The sequence below is a fragment of the Carettochelys insculpta genome, chromosome 26, assembly GCF_033958435.1.
Source record: "Carettochelys insculpta isolate YL-2023 chromosome 26, ASM3395843v1, whole genome shotgun sequence".
NCBI classification, from domain to species: domain Eukaryota; kingdom Metazoa; phylum Chordata; order Testudines; family Carettochelyidae; genus Carettochelys; species Carettochelys insculpta.
This window is the reverse complement of record NC_134162.1, coordinates 1,329,970-1,351,179: the sequence shown is the minus strand read 5'-3', so window position 1 is coordinate 1,351,179 and position 21,210 is coordinate 1,329,970. Positions and strand designations below refer to the sequence as shown.

At 48.9% G+C, this 21,210-nt stretch overlaps 1 protein-coding gene across 4 annotated transcripts in view; it reads right to left on the bottom strand.

Annotated features, from left to right (window-relative positions):
- SYT2 (synaptotagmin 2) overlaps window positions 1–21,210 on the bottom strand; it is a 182,347-nt gene that overhangs the window by 30,843 nt on the left and 130,294 nt on the right. Inside the window, exon 1 of one of the 4 annotated variants that reach the window (XM_074977596.1) lies at window positions 10,089–10,124. The exons of the other annotated variants lie outside the window; for them this stretch is intronic. The gene's annotated coding sequence lies outside the window, so the exon portion shown is untranslated. Of the gene's footprint in view, window positions 1–10,088; window positions 10,125–21,210 lie in introns of those variants that run through there. 4 annotated transcript variants of the gene reach the window in all.

Genomic DNA, 21,210 nt, shown 5'->3' with positions numbered 1-21,210 from the left:
GGTCCCTTCCAGCTCTATGAGATGTGTATCTCCATATATTAGTTTGGCTACAGTTTTGTCTACTTTTACAACAGGCTACCTAAAAAGCACCAGCAACGTCAACGCACATCAGCGCTTGTACAGGTGACTGTTCCATGTTCACATTCTCATATTGTACATTTCAGCACGTAGGACGACCGTTGATGGTCTCTGTGCATTCTACACTGAACTGTGAGCACAGTAAATTGGAAGACTGGGCTGCAAGAAATCTGATGAGGTTCAACAAGGACAAGTGCAGAGTCCTTTACTTGGGCTGGAAGAATCCCAAGCATTGTTACAAGCTGGGGTCCGACTGGCTCGGTAGTAGTTCTGCAGAAAAGGACCTGGGAGTTGTAGTGGACGAGAAGCTGGACATGAGTCAGCAGTGTGCCATTGTAGCCAAGAAAGCTAACGGAATATTAGGTCACATCAAGAGGAGCGTTGCCAGTAGACCCAGAGAAGTGATTGTTCCTCTTTATTCAGCTTTGGTGAGGCCGCATCTGGAGTACTGTGTCCAGTTCTGGGTCCCCAGTTATAGGAAGGGTGTGGATACACTGGAGAGGGTCCAGTGGAGGGCAACTAAAATAATTAGGGGGCTGGAGCATACGACCTATGAAGAAAGGTTGAGGGAATTGGGACTGTTTAGTCTGCAGACGAGAAGACTGAGGGGGGACTTGATAACAGCCTTCATCTTACTTAAAGGAGGTTGCAAAGAGGCTGGAGAGAGGTTGTTCACAGTGGTCACGGATGGCAGAACATGGAACGATGGTCTCAAGTTGCGGTTGGGAAGGTCCAGGTTGAACATTAGGAAAAACTTTTTCCCTAGAAGGGTGGTGAAGCATTGGAATGGTCTCCCCAGGGAGGTGGTGGAGTCTCCATCCCTGTCCAGTATTCATCCAGCTGGAACGCTCAAATAACTGGCACCATTCCCTGTTGGCTCAATCCCCAGCTTCGGCTGCCCCCAGGTCCCTGGGCCTGGAGCTGCCAGTTCTCAGCCCCCGGGCTGCCAGGGTTCCCCAGCCCAGCCAGGTCGCTGGGCCTGGAGCTGCCAGAGAAGTTCCATCCCCTGCCTGCTTCCAGGGTTCTCCTGGCCCTGGTGGAGCTCTGCTCCCTGGCCCTGGGGCTACTGGAGGAGTTCCCCTGGCTGGTTTCCAGGGCTGGAGCTGCTGGTGGGGTTGTGCTATTAAGCAGCATATTTGAATATCCAGCAGCCCTGGGACTGGGGTTACTGGCTATGAAAGAGTTTATGGTACAATATTTATATCCCAAATGCTTTATTATACAGTAAAAATGCGCGAGTGGCTCTTTTTCAGTAACAGGGACCCGTGACACTTTTGTGTGCTGATGTCTCATTTTGTAAGCAAGTCGTTGTTAAGCGAGGTGATCTTTGTGGACAAGCAAGACTCCTGAAAGGTGTCCAGGAGGCTGGAAAGATTGCGAGCGACCGACTTAGTCAAGAAATAAGAGATGCCCCTGAGGGCAGCACAGGGAGATGTTATTGTGGGACATGGCACAGTCTTAGCACAGCAGCAGCAGCCTGGCTGAGTCGAGGCTTTTGAAGGCATCCCAGCACAGGGCGGGATCTGAAGGCGGCTCTGCAGATGTTCATGGGATGTGCCTTCCAAACCAGCCTGGAGGGGCTTGAAAAGTGAACAAGTGGGCGAAGGAGGCCAATGGGAGGCAAATGCTGCCAGATCAGCAGCAAACTAGACTTCCCCAACTCTCCTCACCCGGGGCCACCAAACAGATGGTGCCAGTTCTCAGTTGCCACCAGCGCTGGATTTGAGCCATGAAGACAGAGGTAAAAGGCTGGCTGATCCCACCAGCTGCCAGGTGCCCACTGCATGGTCGTATCTCCATATCAAGGCTCCTGCTCATAACTTCACATTCAGCAACAAGCAAGGCAACTCATCTCCTTTGGCTCTTTCCCAACTGACTGGGTAGTGCTGGTGATGCGGCTAATACCTCCACAGACCGAGTGCAACAGCTTCACCATAATAGTTCCCTGTTTGAGAACCAGTGTGAAGGGTGAAATGCCTAACCCAGTCTGGTCACAGTGAGGTTAATGAGTCAATAAGATTTTGCTGCTTCTTTCCCCTTCCAACTAAGAACGCTCAAGTACCGGGCACATCTCTATCAATAAGGAGCCGGGCATAGTCAACAACGGCGCAGCAGCCAAAACGACAGCATGTGATGGCCATAAAAGAAAAAAACAAACAAGGTGGGTTGCGAGGAAAGGTGAGTCCTGCTCAATCCAGGCCCAATCTGCTGGTGGAAAAACAATCCACCTCAGCAGATGCTCATCAGTCACTAATGGGCTGGGATCGGGGGAAATCAGCAGCACAGAGCAAATTACCGTTTTTAGTACCGTTTACCATTTTGCTGCTTAAGCAAAATAAAGGGAGAGGCTGTGCTGAGCCGAATCTAATGAGAGTCTTGAAAACCAAGGGCCCCATATGTTTTCTGCTCTGTTGCGTTAGCCAAGAAGGTGCGTGCTTGCCATCAAGCGCGACAGGATGCCATAGTGAAATCGAAACAGCCTTTGTGTTTTTCTAATGGCCTTCAGACCAATAGGCTTGATCCATTGGTGCAGTCATTTGGACGGGTGGGCCTTCCCCCAGCAACAGTTGCACTGGTAACAAGGAAGATCGCCTGGTAGATCACAATGGGTGGTATTCTAGACCACGGTTTCCCAAACTGGGGGGTGTGAAGAAATTCCAGGGGGTGTGAGGTGACCCAGCCACCTGTCATTCCCCCACCCCAAGAAAGAGACAGCCTTTGCTTCCAGCTTTCAGTCCCTGCCATTTTACCTGGGTGACCTGGTGCAGCTGCTATAAAAAGCAGGCAGCCAGCAAAGGCCCTTGTGGAGCTAGCTGCCTCCGGCAAACATGAGTGAGTGTGGATTGGGGGGAGGAGGAAGATGGGGTTAGATGGGGGCTGGGGGTGCCTGGCTGGGGGGGATGGGGTCAGAGCAGTGGGCTGGTGGAGCCTGGCTTTCGGGGAGGGGAGGGACTTGGGCGGGCAGCTTGTGGGGCTTGGGCAGCTGGTCCTGGCAGCATGGGGCTCGGGTGGCTCAGGCTGGTGGGTGGGTGGCTGCCCCTGGCAGCTGGGGCTGAGACGGGTGGGTTGGGTGGCTGGCAGGTGACCAGCTGGCCCCAGCAGTGCAGGACTCAGGTGGGCAGCTCGGGCGGCTGGCCCCCGGCTCGTGGGGCTCAGGCAGCTGGCGGGTGGGTGGGTGGGTGGCTGGCCCCGGTGGCTGGTGGGCGGCAAGGCCCAGCAGCGTCGGGCTCAGTCAGCTCAGGTGGGCAGCTCTGGCAGTACAGGGCTTGGGCAGACAGGCAGTTGGCATGGACAGCTCTGGTGGCTGGCCCATGCCTCATGCAGCTGGCCAGCTGGGGCTGTACCAGGCACCCAAAAAGGGCCAAGAAAAACTAGTTGTGCTTATTTTTAATTTTAAATAACATTTGTATATCAAGTTTTTGTGTTTATTTGAAATTAAAAATCTGGCTTTTCCAGATCTGTCTCTGATGAGAAAAAGTAAAGGTTTCGAGGAGTAGGAGATAATGAAGAGCTTGTGTAGATCTAATAGGTTTATCTACACTAGAAAGGATTAAAGCAGCAAAGCACGAGGCATTAGATTGGCATATCAGTAAAAAATTGTTCAAAGTTCTCCACCTCCATCCTTTCACACCAGTAAAGTTTTCTACTGTAGAGCAAGCCTAACCTGAGTATATGGAGTAAATGAATGTACACAAATCAGCATCCAGATTGTCCTGTTTGAATGGAATTAGTTCTTCATCAGGGGATTACTGTTTATTTTTGTCCTAACGTCATGGAGAACTAAATATGGAAGTCCTGAAAATGTGCCCCCGGTTTTCAAACATGCAAAGCAGGTCAATCCTGACAATTCCTGCTTGCTATAATTAGCTTCACTGCCAGTTAAAAGTAATGCAGCAAATTAGTGAAAGAACAATCAGAACCCTCAAGAGAGCTTTAGAAGCCGAAGCAGTACACAGCACAGATTTATAAATGAACAAACCATGCCGGATATGGTTGACCCCTTTGCAAGCAAATTACAGATTCAGTGGATGAGCAGAATGCAGTTGATGGGCTTTAATAAAGCATTTGACGCAGTGTCTTGCAAAACCATATAGGAAAATGTCATGTGTGCTGCTTCGGAAATGAGCATTTTTGCAGGAGCTGAAGGCAGCAGGAAGAACTGACCCGGAGAATTATGTCTGCAGTAAGATGCAGTGCAAATTCTGGTTGCTTTTTTCTCCCCAAACTGTAGCAAACGTTTGTGAACTTTTTGATCCCTGTACACAAATAGTGCACAGAGGCCTCCCTCAGTTCCTGTTTTTCACACCCAAATCTTTCCCTATGTTATTATTTATTATTTCGATTACATTAATGCCTCAATGGGGATCAGTGCCTGAACGGACAAGGCATTGCAGATAGTCCCCGCCCTGGACAATTTAGATTCTAAGAGCAGGCTGCAAGCAGACAAAGTCTCTGCTTACAAAGGCAACTTGAAATTTCTGAATGTGACGAATTAAAATACTGTTTGCCATGTTACAGCTGTGATGATCCTATATATGAGAGAGACAAGGTGGGTAAGATAAAATCTGTTATTGGACTAGCTTCTGTTGGTGAAAGAGAGAAGCTTTCAAGCTACACCAAGCTCTCTCTCAGATCTGGACAACTACTTCAGAGTGCCACAGCTATGTGCAGGGTGGGATGGGTGATCATGAAGCATAAGCAGTTAATACATGTTGCAAGAGACCAGAACAGGTGAAGGCGGCAGTTAACACCTCTGCAGCTGTGGGACACAGAAGGGTTAGTGCAGTGGTGGCCAATAAAAATTCAAAGATTGCCACACTTGTTAGTGTCAGAGGGGTAACCATGTTAGTCTGTATCCGCAAAAACAACCAGAAGTCCTGTAAAAACAACCAGAAGTCCTGTGGCACCTTATAGACCAACAAATTTTTTGGAGCATAAGTTTTTGTGGGCAAAGACCCACTTCATCAGATGCATGGAATGGAAACTCATCACTTCATCAGATGCATGGAATGCAAAATCCAGATGCAGGTATGAATATACAGGCACATGAAAAGAAGGGAGTACCAATCCAGAGGAAGGCCAGAGTTAACGAGATCAATTCACTCAGGGAGGATGTGGTCCACTTCTAGCAGCTGATGTGGAGTTGTGAACACCAAGAGAGGAGAAGCTGCTTTTGCAGCTGACCAGCCACTCCCAGTCTCTGTTCAGTCCTTTATTGATGGTGTCAAATTTGCAAATAAATTGCAGCTCAGAGATTCCTCTCTCCATTCGATTTTTGAAGTTTTTTTGTTGCAGGATGGCTACTTTTAAATCTGTTACTGAGTGTCCAGGGACATTGAAATGTTCTCCTGCACGTTTCTATATGTTACTGTTCCTGATGTCTGATTTATGTCCTTTTATTCTATTCCATACAAACTGCCCAGTCTGGCCAATATATAGGGCAGAGGGGCATTGCTGGCACATGATGGCACATATCACATTAGTAGATGTGCAGGTGAATGAGCCCCTGATGGTGTGGTTGATGTTAGGGCCTGTGATGATGTCGCTGGTGTAGCTGCATCAGCAGAGTTGGCAGCGAGGTTTGCTGCAGGGATTGGTTCCTGGTTTGGAGTTACTGTGGTGAGGTCTGTTGTTGCTGGTGAGGATTTGTTTAAGGCTGACAGGCTGTCTGTAGGTGAGGACAGGCTGCCTCCCGGGGTCTGTGAGAGTGAGGGATCGTTGTCCAGGATGGGTTGTAGATGGCGGATGATGCGCTGGAGAGGCTTTAGCTGGGGGCTGTATGTGATGGTCAGTGGTGTTCTCTGGTTTTCCTTGTTGGGCCTGGCTTGTAGCAGGTGGCTTCTGGGTACCCGCCTGGCTCTGTCAATCTGTTTCCTCACTGCCTCAGGCAGGTAGTGTAGTTTTAAGAATGACTGGTAAAGGTCTTGAAGGTGTTTGCTTCTGTCTGAAGGATTGGAACAAATGTGGTTGTACCTTAGTGCTTGGCTGTACACAATGAATCATGCAGTGCCAGCCGTCCATATTCACCACAGCCCCCCACTAAATAAATGCCCTCCCCCAGAACCAGGCACTCCCAGTCCTCCATTTGAAACCAGTGCCAGTGACTCACCAGAGCTGCCAGAGCCACTGGGCTTCCTGGAGTGGCTGGGGCCAGTGCAGCCGCTGGGGCCGTCACAACAACCAGGGCAGCCAGAGCTGCTGGGGCTGCCAGAGAGGCCAGGGCTGCTGCCACCGCCACTGCCACACACTTCTCCCCTCAAGCGGTGGGCACGTGCCTGGCGTGGGTGGACGGCACTCCTGTGTGCGGCTCTAGGAGGAGCCACATTTAAAGACTCCAAGAGCCACATGGGGCTCCACAGGCAGAATTGTCAACCCCCGGTGTCATGTTTGCCACACGTGGTGCATGGGGAGCATATTGGCCACCGCGGGGTGAGAGTACTGCAGAGTCTTGTGAAATGATTCCAGCTTTCAGAGCCCTAGCTTTAAAAAACAACCCTGGGAAAAGCAAAATTACAGCTGAGGTTTTCCACATTGCCTGTTGGAGTTGGTTCATGTCAAATTGTGAGTAAACACTGTGCCCTTGTAGCCAAGAAGGCTAACGGCATACTAGGGTGCATTAGGAGGAGCATTTCCAGCAGATCTAGAGAAGTGGTTGTTCCTCTCTATTCTGTTCTCAGTGGTGTCAGATGGCAGAACAAGGAGTAATGGTCAGAAGTTGAAGAGGGAAAGGTGTAGGTTAGATATTAGGAAAAACTACTTCACCAGGCAGGTGGTGAAGCATTGGGATGCGTTGCCTAGAGAGGTGGTGGAAATTCCATCCCTTGAGGCTTTTAAGTCCCAGCTGGACAAGGTCCTGGCTGGGATGACTTAGTGGGGGTTGATCCTGCTTGAAGCAGGTGGCTGGACTAGATGACCTCCTGAGGTCCCTTCCAGCCCTGTGATTCTGTGAAATTAAATCCCCCACATCAGGTGCACACGCTGCTAGGAGAGCAATGTGCTCCCTTGGCATCCTACGAAAGTGCTGCTGCTGTTTGGTCAGCACACCCCGCAAATTCGAGGCACGCGAGAGCAGTTAGCACAACTACCCTCTCCTGGGAGACCATCTCGGTTACAGCAATCTTGCGGCCCATGGGGATGAAGAAGGGCCACTCAAGCAGAGCTGGGTCAGCTGGGTCTTGGCCAGCGATGGTGTTAAGGCCAGCTAAGAGCAAGCACCTTAGTACTGGGCAGGTTAAGGGGCATAGAGAGAGGCTCCAGCTTGATGCCTGCCAGGCTGCTGGCCTTGACATAGAGGCTCAGAAGGTGCAAGGAATCACAGGGGAGGTGGCCCAGGGAGTGAGGCAGCAAAGGGGAGAGAACAGGAGGGAAGGACAAGGCTGGTGCCAGATGATCCCTGGGCTGGGACTCAGAGTAATGGGTGTGCCTGAGTCCCTTTTCCTTTCCTTTTGCACCACACCTAGCCACACCCACTGTGGCTAATATGGGCTATGGCTTGCCAATGAGGTAGGGGGCTAAATAGAGGCTGCAGCTGGCCCCATTGGTGGCCACTGGACAAGGATTTCTGTGGGCACTGCTGGAGAGCCATGTCCTGAAGAGGACCAGGCAATCCTGGGCATGATGTGGGTCCTGAACAGAGCACAAACTTGAGTGTGTGGGGAGTGGCCACGGGCAATGCACCAGCCATAGGGAGGTGCCCTGCTGAGGAGTACGAGCTAATTCCCTCATTGACCAGCAGGAAGAGCTGTGGTGGTGAGTTGACCCCATGACAGCTGTGATGGAGTGGGGGAGTGCATGTGTAAGACTCAGGCTGGATGTGTGTGAAACAAGCAGAGCAGCTCCCAGCCGCTAAGCATAACCCTGGGGCTATAACCTGGGCTGGCAGGTAACACCTCTGCCCTGAACAAAGAGGAGGGAGAAGCCGAGCTGGGTTTGAATCAGAAGGGGCAGTTAAAAGCTGGAAGAGGGAAGAGGGAGCTGGAAGGCAGCCAGCCAGGCGAGGGGGAAGCTACACTCCAAAGGGGCACCCCTCGGGCTCCTCTCCCCAGGACGGGTTGGAAGGACTGTCTCTAACTGCTGCACTGACTCTTCTGTAAAAAAAACTGGACCTCTGTCACCTAATAAACTTCCTGTTCTACCTGCTAAGTAAAAGTCACTCCTGCCTGCAAATGGGGTGCAGTGCATGGGGACCCCTAAACCCCATCACAACAGCACATACCCCTCTTGTAGGAGACGTTAGAAATATGATATATGAACCTATTTATTAATCTTGGTGTGCTAGTGAAAGCCATTAGTAGCACTCAAGGAACTTAATGGCCCAGTGCTCTGTGAATAGTCTTATTTTTCCTGTAAGCCTGGACTATGATTGGGCCTGCCAAGATATGTGACTATGCCACCTGGTGCTGGAATCCATCTTAAATTTTGCACTTTTCCACAAGGGTGTGGGGAACTGAACAAAGATTTCCCCACCCTAGGGAAATTCTGTATGAGGAATGGGAAGCAAAGACTGGTTCTCTTCAGCTGACTTCACAGACTGCCCCCACCCTGAGAGGACACATGAAAGCACATGGAAACTAAAGAGCTGTAATGACAGGCATGGTGGTGAGCTCCTGGACCCAGATCAGAAAGAAAGACTCTGGCCTGAAATGAGAACTAGTGTGAGAAATTATGATTTGTAACAGCTTCTTAGTATATGGCTTAACTGGTGTGTTTTGTTTTATCTTAATAACTTACTTTGATCTGTCTGTTATCACTTCATCATCATCAACAACCGTGGGCTCAGTGCCCATTGGTGTCTGATGCCTCTCTCACTATTTCCTTCCCTCTTTCCCTGTCCAGTGCGGAGGGGCTTAGTTTCTGTAGACGAGCTCTGCACCAGTCTACTACATCATCTACCCCTTCTCTGAGGGGTCGGCCTCTCCTATTCAAGCCGTCCATTATGCCGAATACCAGGGCTTGATTTTTTGTTCATCGTTCATTCTGCAGATATGCCCAAATAGCTGTAACTTCCTTTGTGTAACCTTCTGCAGTAGGTTCTCTTTCAGCTGCATCTTCCTATGTAATTCCTTGTTGGTGACCTTCTGCATCCATCCTGTTCTCAGGATCTTTCTGTAACAACTCCTCTCAAGCGCCAATATCCTTCTCTTTGAATATTTTGTTATCATCCATGTCTCACATCTGTACAACACGCTGCTGAATACACGTTTTCCAGACACACAGCTTCATTCCTAAGCTAATCGCTTTACTTTTCCTGATTTTATCCATCGCCTTCAAACTTGCTCTTGCTTTCGCTATTCTAGTCGCTAGTTCCTTCTTACAGACTAGATCATATGTTACGTTGCTCACCAGATATGTGAACTTCTCTATGTTCTCTAGATCAATTCTATCCACACTGATCTTTCTTCCGATTTTCTTATCTCCAAATACCATTGTCTTTGTTTTATCTGTGTTCATAATCAGTCCACGCTGCTTCCCTTCCTCATTTAGCACCTGCACCATTTTTGCTAGTTTCTTTTCATCTTCTGCAATGATAACTATATCAGCCGTGAACCTCAAGTTGTTCATTCTTATCTCATGCACTGATATCCCTTCTACCTCTTCCTTGATCTTGTCCATAAGGGTCTCTAGATGCGTGATGAAGATACTTGGCAATATCAGATGTCCTTGTCTCATACTAAATCAGCTTCCCAACTCTCTGCACGTTCTCATCACTGCCTCCGCGTTGTCACTGATATCCTTCAACAACCATATCAGTCTGCTACACACTCCATACGACTCCAAAACCGCCCAAGTCGCTTTCTGATCTATACTGTCAAGTGCCTTCTGAAAATCAACAAAGCAATTGTAGATGCTCTTTCATCCAGCTGTCTCTGCTATCAATCTTATTGCCAATATCTGCTGTATGGTACTTCTATCTTTCCTGAACCCCGCACTTGCAACCACTTAAATCCTACTTCTTCTACTTAATAAAATCACTCCTGTTTATTAATAAACCCAGTATAAATAATTGTTACCTGTGCATCACTCTCTTTCGCTGATACAGGAAGCGAAGTTATGAATTTGCTCTGTGTACAACTCAGGCAGAATAAGGTGGATTTATCTGGGGTTCTGGTCCCTTCTGGCTCTGCTGGATGCTCTGTTAAGGCCCATGAGTGAGCCCTCCCAGAGCTGAACTTGTTCAGTGTCTGTGTTACTCTGCTGTGGGCTGTAACCCGAACTCTTCACCTTTGCTGGGGGGAAACCAGAGGTTATAGCTCATCAGGATGGGGTGGAGGGGTGCCCCAGAGAGCAGGTAAGGGGGCTTAGTGATATCATCAGCCCATCAGGTGACAATCTCAAGGTGGTCTGAGAACCAACCCTTCACACACAGCCCCCTAGCAGAGCCCCTGCAAAGGGGGTGTCCTCATGACAAGGAAGTGAAACTGATTTCAGAAAGTGCTGTCAAATGCACAAGACAAGCAACCCGAAAAAATAATGCATATTTCCTAACCTCCTTCCACTGTAGTCAGCTCTGGAGTTGCTGCTAACCACAGCAGGTACAATAGTTTCTGATGGAAATGAAATCTCCCCTTAAATTAATTATCGTTCGCTTCTAAGAGGGACAGCGTAAGCTCTAATACCATCTCTTTGTCCTCATAAAATTTTCTTCACCTGTACTGGAGGGAACCAGGTCTCAGGTTTTGCGTACTTGATATAGTGACCACAGAGGGCAGTCCATAGCTATATTTAAGATTCCCCATCTAAAGGCTGTAAATACCAATGCCTGTGCCAGGGCTTAGATTGACTTAACTACATCCACTCAGGGATGTAAGGACATAGCTAAATCAGTCTAAATTTTATTTGGAGACCAGGCCTCCTGTCAGGCACCAGATATGTGGTGGTTTCCATTGGCTGCACTTTTTTTCTTAATTAAATAGTGGAAAAATGTTTTTTGCCCATCTGCTATGGAAATTTTAGAAACAACATAATTAACGTAATGAAGCATGAGCCCTTTTTGGTGTCCTGCCAACGCTGGGATCTTATGTGTTGCACAATTGGATGATCATCCTTAAATATATGTTACGGCAAGACCATTTCTCCATCGAGCTGAAGCCAGTTTAATTAATATGCATGGTTCTGACAAACTCCTGACTCTGCCAAAACTAAACCAGCCTGCCGTGGATTTCTCCTGAGGTAGATACCAGGATTCAGACAAATGAGGTGGTTAGTATTGATTTTCAGTACAGTAAAGTCCCCCCCACCACTTCCCAGAGCTCTGGTAAGGTGTGCCAGCAGCCTCTGCTTCCCATGGCTCCGAGCCCACCCCCATTCACAAAAATCAACATTCGCGAGGGTTCTGAACATGGAACCCTTGGAATGTTGAGACCCTCGTGTAATAACAAGCAGTCCAGTGACACCTTAGAGCCTAACAAATATGTTAGGTCACGAAGAAAGTAGTGACCCACTAAAGCTCATGATCTAATAAATGTGTTGGTCTCTAAGATGCCACGGAACTGCCTTTTCTTTGTGAAGCTTCAGACTAACACAGTGCATAAGAACATAAGAACGGCCATACTGGGTCAGACCAAAGGTCCATCTAGCCTAGTATCCTGTCTGCCGACAGTAGCCAATACCAGGTGCCCCAGAGGAGGTGAACCGAAGACAATGATCAAGCCATTTGTCTCCTGCCATCCATCTCCCACCTTCAAAAAAAGGCTAGGCCCCATACTTTACCCCTTGCTAATAGCCATCTATGGACCTAACCTCCAAATATTTATCAAGCTCTTTTTTAAACTCTGTTAGAGTCCTGGCCTTCACAGCGTCCTCTGGTAAGGAGTTCCACAGGTTGACTGTGCGCTGTGTGAAGAAAAACTTTCTCTTATTAGTTTTGAACCTGCTACCCATTAATTTCATTTGGTGTCCTCTAGTTCTTGTATTATGGGAACAAGTAAATAACTTTTCTGTATTCACTTTCTCCACACCATTCATGATTTTATATACCTCTATCAGCAGTGACCCCTCCAAGCTTCTCAGTAAGTCTTGCTGAGCACAGGGGAAGATACAGGAGACAGAAGGAAAGTTAATGGTGTGCCAATATTTAGAAAAGCTAAGCAGGAGGATCTGGGTAATTATAGGCCTGTCAGCCAGACATCAATCACAAGCAAGTTAACTGGAATGGGTTATACTAGACCTGACTGAAAAAAGGATTGAAGGAAGATAATGTAATTAATGCCAATCAACCTGGATTACATCCTGTGAAACTAACCTGATAGGTTTTTTTATGAGATTCCAAGTCTGAGTGGTACCCTTGGCGTAATATATGTAGACGTCTGTAAGGCCACTGATTTTTCTTGTGTGTGACATCTTGATTAAAACACTACAATCCAAAATTAATAACATTAAATGGATTAAGAGTAGGCTAACTGCTGAGGCTCAAAATTCTACTGTAAACGGGCTGTCATTATCAAGGGTGTGTGCTTCTAGTTACGTCCCATGGGGATCAGTTCTTGGCCTCAGGCTATGAACATTTTATCAATGCTGATAATGTTTGCAAAAGCCCCAACGACTGGGGAAGTGGGCAATAAGGAAGAGGACAGGTCTCCGAGCCAGGATCATTTGGGAAACTGAGCGCAAGTGAGCAACAGGCTTTTTAATACAGAAAAATGAAAATATATCTGTCTAGGAACAAGAACGTTGGCCATATGGACAGGATGGGGGACTCCATCCTGGGATGCCATAACTCTGAGAAAGACATGGGATCATAGTGGATAATCATCAGATCATGAGCTCCCAGTGCAACACTGTGAATTTTAACAGCATAAACAGGAGACCCTTGAGCAGAAGTCGGGAAGCTATTTTACCTCTCGCCTGAGTGCTGGTGTGACTGCCCCTGGCCTACTTGTCCAGTGCTAGTGTCCACAGTTCCAGAAGAATGTTGTTAAAACTGGAGTCAGAGGGTTCAGCGAAGAGCCACGAGAAGGATTAAAGGGTTGAAAAACCTGCCATGTAGTGAGAGACACAAGGAGCTCAATCAATCTTAAGAGAAAGCTAAGGGGGGGGAACTTAACCATTATCTGTGAACACCTACTGGGGAACTAATATTGAATAATGGGCACTTCAGTCTAGCAAAGGAACGTCTGACATGCTCCACCTGCTGGAAGTCAAAGCAAGACAAACTGAGACTGGAAATAAGGGCATCACATTTGAATAGTGAACGTAATTAACCCTTGGCACACCAAGGGACAGGCTGAGGCAGAGTCTCCATCACAGACAGCTTGAAAAATAAGATGGAATGTTTTTTTTCCTAAAAGATCTTCAGTAGTTCAAACAGAAGTTAATTCAGAGAAGTCCCATGCTATGCAGGAAGTCAGACTAGATGACCACAGTGGTCCCTTAGGGCCTTAGAATCTATGAATCTAATAAAAAATCTTCTATTTTTTTGTTTCGTCATGTCATATATCCCCTTACCACTTGCCACATTTGATATGCTCCTTAAGGCTTGGAGACGATACTGGTGATGTAGATTCATCCTTGGGGTTCATATTGCAGTTATTTACACCAACATGGCTTGACCATTCTTTCCCAGGGCCCAGGACAGTTTTTCAGCTTGGTGCCAGAATATGTAATGTACAGCAGCACTGGTGATATATGAAAGGGCACTTCCAAAGCAAACGTGCAGTCTAGAAGCTATTGAGTAGTGAGGGTCAGCGATCAAGTAGTTTTTCTCAGCTTATTCCTTGAGGAAACAGACAGGAACACAGAAAATAGCAGTAGGAAGCTTGGTGCATTAATTACCATGCCAGTAACAAGTGTGGTTTCCATGGGTCATCTTTAGTTGCATGAGTGCGGTCTTGTTTACGTGTGTGAACAGTTAAGACCTAAGGTGCTGGTAGATGGTGCTCTGGACCAGTGGTTTCCAACCAGCGTGCTCCTGCAGCATTCTGGTGTGCTGTGAGAACTGTTCAAGTGAGCTGCAAAATTTCATCAATTTCCCTTTGCCACGGCTCTTTACAGAGCCACCATGGTAGGGGAGGGAACTGAGGACCCCCCCAGCAGCTGAGGCTCAAGCAGCCAGGCTGCCCGAGTCCCAGCTAGTGCAGAGCTGGTCTTTGCAGAGCCCCTGTGAGGGCAAATGCCAGCCTCACAGGGCCCCATTTGCCCTGGGAGACAGCTGAAATGCTTCTTCCCAGTCGGAAGGAGCTGGTGGGGGGTCAGGCCCCACTCTCTGGTGAGGCAAGGGGGAGAGGGAGGGCAGGACCTTGTTAGAGAAGGGGCATGGTTTAAATGCTGTGTCCTGGCTCCACGGGGCAGGTGGGGAGGGGAGCTGCTTTCAGTGGTTACTCGTTTACTCAACATCCCTTGCATGGCGTTGAGCAGATTTTGAAAATGCGGCTGCACTCGCTGTTGAAGATGGTGGATCTGTGGCAGATCGGAAACATTAATGCATTTGATCCTTGTTTTGCTTATTGTCTGCACTGCTGTGTTGCAAATCCCTCTGGTAAGAACGTAACCAGAGTAAATGGAAGTCAGCATGACGTTTATGTGCAATCGGTCCAGCGGAAAAAAGCGGGTGTGCCGTGGAATTGTCCGTCTCGTTGACGTGCGCCGTGTGATGGGAACGGCTGGGATCCGTTGTTCTAGACGATACAGCATCGTTCCTCATTTTTGTAGGCCCTGTAAAACTTGTGAGCTACGAATGGCTTCCTCTGTGCAGCTTCCGACAGCAGTCCCTCACCGTTCTGCGCTGACAGTGGGTTCTGTTCCTCCCAGTGGTGCTCCACCCCTGCTATGCCCAGAGCTCTGCCCTCACTCTACCTGATGCACTGACCACCTGCTGCTCTCTCCCCTCCCACAAGTGCCAACCCTACCTGCCAAATGCTGACTGGTGGCCCTGTCGATCAGCTGTTCAAACTGGGGCTCCCAGAAAGCTAACTGGTCGGCAAACAGTTGATCAGCAGCACCCCAGGCTGGTGGGTGCTGAGCACCCATTATTTTTTTCTGTGGGTGGCCTCCAGCCCCCGAGCACCCATGGATTTCACACCTATGGTTTTTTGGGGGGCACTGATGTCTGAGCCTGGGTTTTTAAGTCCCAGCTTGACATGGTCCTGGCTGGGATGATTTAGTTGGGTTGGTCCTGCTTTGGCCAGGGGGCTGGACTAGATGACCTCCTGAGGTCCCTTCCAGCCCAGGGATTCTAGGATTCTACGGGAAGTTGCAAAGATGAAGCATATTGGGAGCTAGCCTGCAATGGGCCACCCGCTCTGCTCTGAACAGTGGGAAGCACTGCAATGGGGGTCTGCAAAATCTTCCTCTTTGCACCATTTTGGTTGTTTATTCATTCCCACTGCATATGTTGTTACATTCACATCAATTAGAGACCCACCTGAGGGCAGACCATTCCACGTTTTCTGCTCCACCTCCTACTAATAACAGTGACCCTGTGCTTGACCTACGTCACCAAACAGCCAGATTCAACAGGGGTTTCCTGGGACTGGACACCGGTCCTGCTGGATGGCTGAAACCTCTCTGCTGATCATCAAATGCAACTGCCCAGGAATCCAGCCCTGTGGAGAGACGGAAGGACCACTTGGAGCAACCTGGCATGTGGAGCTGTAAGACTGTGCACCACACTGAACTGCACGTGGAAGGAAAAGCAATGGCTGAGGGTGATTTAACAGCAGCCTTCAACTTCCTAAGGGGAGCTCTAAAGAGGATAGAGAGAGGCTGTTCTCAGTGGTGACAGGTGGCAGAGCAAGGAGCAACGATCTGAAGTTACAGAGGGGGTGGTGCAGGTTGGATATAAGGAAAAACTCTTTCCCCAGGAGGGAGGTGAAGCACTGGAATGTGTTACCGAGAGAGGTGGTGGAATCCCCATCCCTTGAGGTTTTTAAGTCCTGGCTCGACAAGGTCCTGGCTGGGATGATTTAGTTGGGGTTGATCCTGCTTGAAGCAGGGGCTGGACTAGATGACCTCCTGAGGTCCCTTCCAGCCCTTCTATGATTCAAAGCCAGAGCATGGGGCTCACAGGCTCTCAACTGCCTAACACACCTGAAAAGTGAACATCCTCATTCTTCACACAGTGAAGCCCCTATGTGTCCCTCCGTGGAAGTGCTAAGCAGAATGCATTGCAGCAACCTCTCCGAGGCGGAGTGCCGAAATGTGACCTTTTGACCTCCACGTACAGTTCGAAGGTCGGTGATACTCCTACATACAACATCTTCATTGATAAAGAAATGAAGGTGAAGAGCTTTACCACGTAGGCGGTGCTTGGTAGCCATCACTGGTCTTTTGTTAAGCTTTGAGCAAGTTCCCGGCTGCAGGGGGGGAGGTGGAGTTCCTGCTTCACATGCAAGTGAAAATTGGCTCTCGTGCCACTCTTGGCATCTGTGCTGGGTGTCACTGCCCCGGCTCTATGCAGAATGGATTGCAGTAGAAGGTGCTGAGTTCTGCACTAGACAGTCATGCTTGCAGCTTATCAATCTAAGTGGTGCTGAGCAGATGAGCATTAGCCAACCAGCTGTACTTTGTCCTTCCCAGCCACTATTCCCTCTTAATAAAAGTCACCTGCCGCCCCTCAGCCTTGTCTCCTGCAGAGGGAAGAAGGCCCACAGTGTCCTCTGTGTCAGAGAGGGAGCCGAGTTAGTCCGTATCTTCAAAAACAACAAGAAGTCCTGTGGCACCTTATAAACTAAGATATTTTGGAGCACAAGCTTTTGTGGGTAAAGACCCGCTGACGAAAGCTTATGCTCCAAAATATCTGTTAGTCTGTAAGGTGCCACAGGACTTCTTAGTGTCCTCTGTGAAGAATCTAGCAGTAATTTGGGCTCAGCCTGAGTGTAATCAATGCTGCCAGCACATCTCAAAGGGTGGTGGCTGAAAGTGGCTGGAGAATGCCAATTAATGGTGCGTGAGCGGGATGCACAGAGGTGCTTTTGATGAGCTTGCAGATCCTGTGACTATTTTAAAAACTGTCTCAGAAGAGCCTTCGTTGGGTTTTTTATTTGTGCTGGTGCATTTATTCTGCAGACGTTCCAATCAATACGCCAGCATGGGGCACAAGCTGAAATCAAATGAAAGGGAAGAAAAAGAAAGCAAACAGGGTTTTATCATTCAGAGTTCCAGGCCAAGCTAACGCTCCACTGTGAAAGGAGCTCTTCCAAAGTGTGCAATATCAATATCCCGCTGCAGATTAGAAAAGAACTAAAGGAGTCAGGCCAGAGAATAGAGAAAAAAAAAAATCCTTTTCAGAGACCCAACAAAAAATTCTAAATGGAAGGTCTGGGTTTTGCACCTAGTTCTCAGCTGAGACAGAGAGCTGGGGGATTGTCAGCATGCTGGATTCAAGGGTGCCATGGGGGGGTGTTAAGTGATCTTAACCCCCGCCCCCACCAAGGTCTACTTAAAGTGCACACCCTAGCTCCAGAGTCAGCTCTTAAGTGCAGCAGAATCTGTTCCAACTTTGCCTTTGGAGCAGGGAGTATGTCTATGAACAGAGGGAGGCAGCAGGGTGATTAAGGTAACAAAAGGCTGGTCAAGTAATTGAAGGATCATTAGATGATCATGAAAACACTGCCAGGTAAAGGCAGGAATAAAGAGTGGTGTGCTCAGGGGTCTGCATTTAGACCACTGCTGACCAGCTGAGTCAGAATTGATTTTAGAAAAGGGATGAAAAACGAGGTGGCAAAATTTACAGATGGTACAAAATTACTCAGAATAGTTTAGTCCAAAGCGGACTGCAAAGGGCTCTCACCAAACTGGGGGGCAGGTCTACACTAGACCTTCCTGTCGATTGGAGATGCCCAATTCCAGATACAGCAGTTGTGTAGCTGGAATCGACGTATCTACAATCAACTTATCTGGCCGTCCTCACTGAGGGAGGTTGACGGGAGAAACCCACTCTCAAGCGGACGTCCCTTACTCCTCATGAGAACGAGAAGTGTAGGGGTTGACTGTCGACCCCTCTTAGTTCGATTTTTCATGCCCCCACTAGGAACAGGAAATCAAACCCCAGAAGATCCACCCTGACCAGGTTGATCTCCGGGGTATTGTAGATGTACTCTGGTTGATTGGGCAACACAATGGCAGATGCAATTCAGTGTCGATAAATGCAAAGTAATGCATGTGGAAAAATATAACCTTAACTATACATACAAAAATGATGGGGTCTAAAGTAGCTGTTACCACTCAAGAAAAAGATCTTGGAATCATTGTGAATAGGTCCCTGAAAACGTCTGCTGAATGCGTAGTGGCAATCCACAGAGCTAAGAGAATACTGGACATCATTAGGCAAAGAATAGCTAAGACAGAAAATATCATATTCGTTCTCTCCAAGGTTAGGGTTTGGCCACATCTTGAATACTGCCTGCAGAATGTGGTTTTCCCAACCACAGAGATATATTGGATTTGGGAAAGGTACAGGAAGGACAACAGAAGTGACGAGGGGTAAGGAACAGCTACCACAGGAAGAGAAATTAAAAAGAGTTGGGTACATGAAGGAGATGTGGAGAAATAGAAACAGGACAGATTACATACACCTGCACTCAGATAACACCCGGAAAGAGCTTGTGTGTGTGTGCAGGGGTGAAGGTGGATGGGGTGATTCTCATCCCCCTGCCCTTTACTGCTAGGCTTATACTGAGCATGCTCCGTAACACCACTGACACTGCTGTCCTCGGTCTTCCAGCCCATGGGCTCACTCTGCCCCCGCCCCCAAAATCTGAAAGGGAGCTCTGGCTGGATTGACCACCTTGCACCTAGTTCTCAGCTCAAACAGGGAGCTTGGGGGTTGTCAGCCAAGTGACACCCGCCTGGGCCCGATTCTGCACTCCTCACATGACTTAGCCTTGCTGCGGCCTGTGGTTCTGCTCCCTGAACGTGTGCAAGGCTCACACGTGAGTAAAGGGAAGCAGGACCGTGACCATGGAGCACGTCCTGTGCTGCAGTGAGGGCCTCCCTCCACCACTCCAGCAGGGCCTCGAGCCAGGACAGAGGTGGAGAGAGAGGGGGCAGAGTTCAGGCTCCACTCTGTGCTTGATTTCCATGGCAAGCCCTTGCTTTGAATACTTCACCACAGCCCCAGGTTCACCTGAGCTTGCAGACACTGAGGGCAGGTCTGTGACTGGGTCTGTCACCAGGGCTCAGGACAGGGCAGGACAAGAGGAGCGCCCAGTGTGGTTCTTCTGGGAGTGTTTGGACTGACATGGGCACCGCACTCTGCCTGGGGCGGGAGTGTGTGTTTGTACTGACCTCGGCACCGCACTCTGCATGGGGAAGCAGAGCCCTGTGTGGATTCAAAAGTTGTATCTGCATCCGCATTTGTATCTGCAAAAAAGGGATGTGGCTATCTGTGGATATACAGCGGACATCCGCGGGTGTGCAGGGCTCTCCAGCAGAGATGGGTGACATTTTTCAGAGGAACGATTAATTCCATGATCCATGCTTCCGCCTAGAGATGGACCCTGAGAAGTTCTGGAATGAAGCAGAAAGAGCTCTCTGCCCTCTCCAGCTGCGCCTGGGAGGCATTTCAACACCAGGATGCTCTTGCCTAACCCTGTCTTAGGGCGACAGCCCTGGGGAGTTCTGGGCTGCTTCCTGGCCTACCGCTGCTCTTCCTGCACATAACGTCTGAGAAACATGGGTCAGCAAGTCATCTGCTTGAAGCTGGACCCAATCCTGACCACTCTCCAGAGACATCCAGGGTGCTCAGCACCATGCAGGAGGTGTTTGCAACACACAGAACCGGCCCCGTTGTTCACTGATGCTCTGGGAGTTGCTCTTAGCCTAGTTCCTTCTTACTCCACAACTGGGTTATTTTGTGCTTGGCTTTTTTTTGCACAGTGTGCGCGTAACATATCTCTTGGGGGAGCTGCAAAGCTTTGTCTGGCTTCCTAACTACCGCATGCAGCTGGTCCATCTGCTCTGCATCAGTGCAGCAAACACCACTTCCTACAACAATGAAAGAGTTAATAAATAAATGCATAAAACAGCTCAGGCTAAAGACTCCCCCCAACTCCTGCCCCCGCCAGTCAGTGGGCAAAAACCATAGCATGGAAGTAATGATGCAAAGGAGCAGATAGCACAATGTGGCATCTCTCTGCAGCCCTCTGGGCCCTGCCTGACAGTGAACACAACCACGCTGCTCCCAATCTTGGCTCTGGGACAGATTATTGCTCTAGCACTGACAGGTTCAGCTCCATCTGCATGGAAAAAAAAGAAAAATACAGCCTGCAACATCACAGGGAGCCTCTGCTGCTGTAACTCATCGGGCTTGACACATTTCTCTGCACTGATGAGTTCTGGGGCCACTGAAAGAGAAGTGTGTTTCTGGCTAAGTGGTGGCGTGATTGTCTGATTCATGATGCATTTTAAGCGCTGGAACAGGGGTGGCCAACCAGTGAGGGACAGAGCGCCACGGACAGAGTGCAAAGAGCCATGTATTAAATATTTATTTTTATCTATTGCTCTAACTATAGATAGATAAAAATAAATATATAAAAAAGATACACAGCTCTAGTGAGATAAAGCGATAGATAAATAAATAGATACTATGTGGCTCAATGCCCCCCAGGCCCTTCGTCAGTGCCCTCCTTCCCCCGCAGAGCCACACGCCTCTCCCATCAAGTGCCGGGGCAGGAGAGCAGAGCAGTGGACGCTGCTCCCAATGCGCGGCTCTGAGGAGGGGCCACATCTAACGGCTCAAAGATCTGTGGGTTGGGCACCCCTGCTCTAGAAAGTGTTTGGGATCCAACGCGGTTGGGCAGAGGCTCTCAGGATTTCTCTGCTGATAAAGGCCACAGGTGCAGCAACTAGGAGAGGTTTCCTCACACCACCGGGGAAGATGGATTTCTGGGCAAGCGTCAGAGAAGCAAGAAGTGACACTAGCTAGAAATCAGAAGTGAAAGGGGACCCGAGGAAGAGCTGAGCAGTTACCAAGTCTATGACATGGTCAGGACATATTTAAAAGAGGGGGTGTCTTCAGCTGCACCTGGGGGTCTCGCATGCACAGTCGGGGTGTTGCATGCACATTCTCTAGCACGGCCAACGGCTCAACAGTTAAACCGCGAGAACCACTCAACAATCAGGAGCTTTTAAAAATAAGGAACGTTGTTTGCTTCAGGAAAACACCAACGGTGCGTCTGTGGGAATGAGCGAGGCCCA